We start from the raw sequence: 3,709 nt of genomic DNA, 5'->3' as shown, positions 1-3,709 counted from the left end.
GGGCGACACGCGTGGTTGCAAAAGAGGTTGGTTTCAATAGAAGTCTATGGCGAAATGAGCCACTTCTCACTTGATTTATTACCTCAGTAAACAGCTTCATAATGAGTTTATGGTCTCGATCGCTAGTTCTAAGTATTCTGCAATACAGAATGATGTTCATTTTTGAAATTACGGTCTCGTTGATTTAAAATCGGGCGATAAAGCCGGGGGGTGTTTTAGGGCGTGGCTATGATGTGATTGACAGTTCTCGGCCTGTCAATCATGACAGAGTGTTAGCAAAGCTTGTCCACGGCACCTGAACTTCATTTTGGGGGTTGACTGTTTCATCGCTGTGGCTGTGACATTTTGGTCGGATAATAATATCTTGTTCAGCGGTCGGTTGCACGGCAAGACACTCAAAGGAATCGGCAGTTCAGTTTTTCCGGTAAGTAAAATTATATTTTGTTTTAATACAGTTTTTCGTTAGCCAACGTTAGCATCTCAATTAATATCAGTTAGCTAGCTTCTAGATTGCACCTTGCTAAGCAAGCTAGCGGGCTAACTAATAAGGCTATGCAGACCGTATAAACGCATGCAGTCTATGTATAACGTATATTAAAATATATTTAATGTTACAGTCGAATACAGAAGGTATGCACCGATCTCGCCTGTGATCTGTTGATCTGTAATAGGTGGTATGAGTGCTAATCGATGCGCATGTAATGGTAACGTTAGCTTAAAATCAAAGCCTGATGTAGCTAACATTATATTGCAAATTCATAAACCCTGTTAGCACGGGGTAAGATCAGCTGTGGAACAGCGTGTGATTCAGACATAACCCTCATATCTTTGTGTGGCGGATTTGTACGTCAAACGTAGACCTGCTTTTTGAGTCAAATATATGTATTCCGAAAGTCTGGGCAACGTTACCCGGAGGCGGGCGAAAGACGGCCATGGCGAGGCCTGCACACCCCACCCCAGTCGGGGCTGCGGATCTTTCTGGGCGAGAGGTTACCGGGCACCCTGTCCCCCTCGCCGCGGCAGCACCCACCCAGCATCACCATCACCACACGGACTAAGCTGCGGGAGGGAGCGCGTTGACTTGGAGACGGAGGTCTCCGGGTGGGGGAGTGGGTCAGATTGTTAGCGATAAAATGGCGCACATGAAACAATTAGACATTATTTTACGATTCGTTGGGGTATGACATTATATTAATCTATTAAATATACATTTCAATCATTTTCATTACAGATGCATACAGCAGATGTGGTGCCTTGTTAGTGTAAATTGATAGTATGTACACCTTTTGGGATGTGAGTTCTAAATGCACAACATGAATTTCTGTCCTAACAGACTTCCTTTTGATGAGGCCAGGCTGAAGCAATGGTTGGTGAACATGAGGAGAGAGAGACCAGCAAATGGAACCACGAAAAGTCACGTCTGCTGTTCACACTTTGAGGAATATCAGTTTTTTAGAGACAAGCAGGTATTATTAATTTAAATAAATAATTTAGTGTGTGTCTCATAAATTAGCTCATATATTAATATAATTAATTGTGATCTACCGTGCCTTAACTACATGTTTGTCTTTTACTGGAACTACAAAGGTATCCACACTGAAAACTGAATGAGCAGAGCCTCCAGAAGGAAGACGAGGTGTATATAGCCTCCAGAAGGAAGACCTGGTGTATAGAGCCTCCAGAAGGAAGACGAGGTGTATAGAGCCTCCAGAAGGAAGATGTGGGAAAATAATACAATGACTGAGGTGGTGATGAACAGGGCACTCAGGAACGGCCACGTAAAAGCTGGCTTAAAGTATATACTGAATTAACCAAAGACTAAATAAGAGTGTGTGTATGTGTGACATATTATACATTATGCTTTGCAGCTGGGTTACAGCTAGGAGGGAGAGAACAGACAGGGCTATCTTAGTCAGATATGCTACAGTGAGCACGGGAGGAGGAGATGGTGAGGCCAAGGACACTGAAGTTCAGGACGGTCTGATAACTCAGAGAACAGGACATACAAACTAAGGAGGGAGTGAACATAGCTGTCTGGTGAGGTAAATGATAACTGAAAATAATAGAAGAGAAGAAAGAGGGAAGAGCAGAGCAGAGAGTGTAACCCAGCAACAGTATAGCTGACCAATCAGGCCCCACAAGGGGAACCAATATAACCCTGAGCACAATATTGTTTAAGTGCCTTTTGGGGGACCTCTGTACTAGACAAGTCTCCATCAGGTCCGTGCACGTGTAACTGCTCGGAAACGCATTTCATCTGTTGACCACAAGAATAAACGCTGTGTTAATACATCATGGAGTCAGTTGTCAGTTTATAGAAGGATTTCTCCAACAAATTTGGTGACCCCCGACGTGATAACGTAATTGGACAGGGGAATCCAACTGGACCTTGGCATTGTGTCCACGGTCCGGTTCAGCTCAGCCACCGGACTGACATCCCGCAGCCCGTGAAGGGGACTGAGCGGCGATACTGCGATTCGTTGGTGTGATCACTGAGAGCTCTCAACAAAAAGGTAAGCAGAAGCCTGTTTAAAATCAAAATTCTGTTATTGGCTGAAAACTAAATTGATGTGATCACATTTCAACTGTCGTAAGTGTTGTTTAAGCGAAATGTATTGATTGAATGTGCTGTAATTAAGGGATATAAACAGATGAAATGTTGGGGCATGTGATGTGATTAAACAGAGAAAAACAACTAGAGAGTTGTAAGAGAATTGTTGAATAATACGGGTGGCGGTAGGAGAGGAAAAGGGACAAATAGTCAGAGGAAAATACGTCCAGATGGTTGACGAGGTAGGAGACTGCTAAGGACAGATAGTTCAGATGAGTGATTGTGAATTGCCACCCTTGGTTCTGTGTGAACAACCTGAAAAAGAATTGCAGTTAACAGATTGTCATTGTAATATTACGAGTCCACCGCGAGTGTATTTGTGCGAAGGAGTGAGAGGTCACTTTTTAAGTTGTAAAGATTATAGAGATGTACATAAAAAGGCTCTAGATGGAGTCTTAATGAAAAAGTTGTTCGTTGTTGCATGTGTGATTTTTTTTGTGGTTTGGCTTGTTGGATTTTTTCTCACTGCTTATTTGTTGTAAAATGACGACCCCTTATGGTAAAGTGTTAGTAGGGGCAGTGAAAAAGTATGGCAGTAAAGGAGAGGAGAAAGTAGCAAAGAGATTGTGAAAGAATGGGAGAGAGGAGGATGGATTGAGGGAGAAGGGGCGCCGTCCCCGGAGAAAGTGAATGAAATAGTGAAGTATGAAAAAAGTAAGTTGGAGTATGCGGAAAGGCAGGCAGAGGAGAAAAGAAAAGAAAATGGTTTAAATTGACTAAACCAAAGCAGAAGGAGTATGAAGCGCAGAAAGAGAAATATGGGGTGGGGTTGAAAATGACAAATGCAATACAGAAACAATTGGGATTGACAAAACAAGATGACAAAAGTTCACCAAAAACTGAGACAGAAGCTGAACAGAATAAAACCGTTAGCGCAGAGAAAACCCGCTGCCCGCTGAGGCGCCCCGCCAACAAACCCTTTTTATCCAGATATAAGAAACCTAAGAATTTCCGCTCCACCGCCGCCGTATACAGGTCCAACGGCATCAAACCCACAGTCCAAGCCCCAGTGGTAACTGCCCATTTACAGCCAAATGCATTACAAATAGACGTACCACAGGACCCATTGATACCGGCATTAGAGGGCCGCGTACAGGA

At 43.4% G+C, this 3,709-nt stretch overlaps 1 long non-coding RNA gene across 1 annotated transcript; it reads left to right on the top strand.

The window, feature by feature from the left end:
- The first annotated feature begins 208 nt into the window (after positions 1-208).
- Positions 209-1,691, top strand: LOC116681740 (uncharacterized). The gene is made up of 3 exons (XR_004330085.1): positions 209-424; positions 1,334-1,466; positions 1,588-1,691. It is a non-coding gene; the product is annotated as an uncharacterized LOC116681740 (long non-coding RNA).
- The last annotated feature ends 2,018 nt before the right edge of the window (positions 1,692-3,709 follow it).

This window comes from Etheostoma spectabile, unplaced genomic scaffold (genome assembly GCF_008692095.1).
Source record: "Etheostoma spectabile isolate EspeVRDwgs_2016 unplaced genomic scaffold, UIUC_Espe_1.0 scaffold00018702, whole genome shotgun sequence".
NCBI lineage: Eukaryota > Metazoa > Chordata > Actinopteri > Perciformes > Percidae > Etheostoma > Etheostoma spectabile.
Note: the sequence above shows the minus strand (reverse complement) of the source record. Positions and strands in the feature narration are given on the sequence as shown.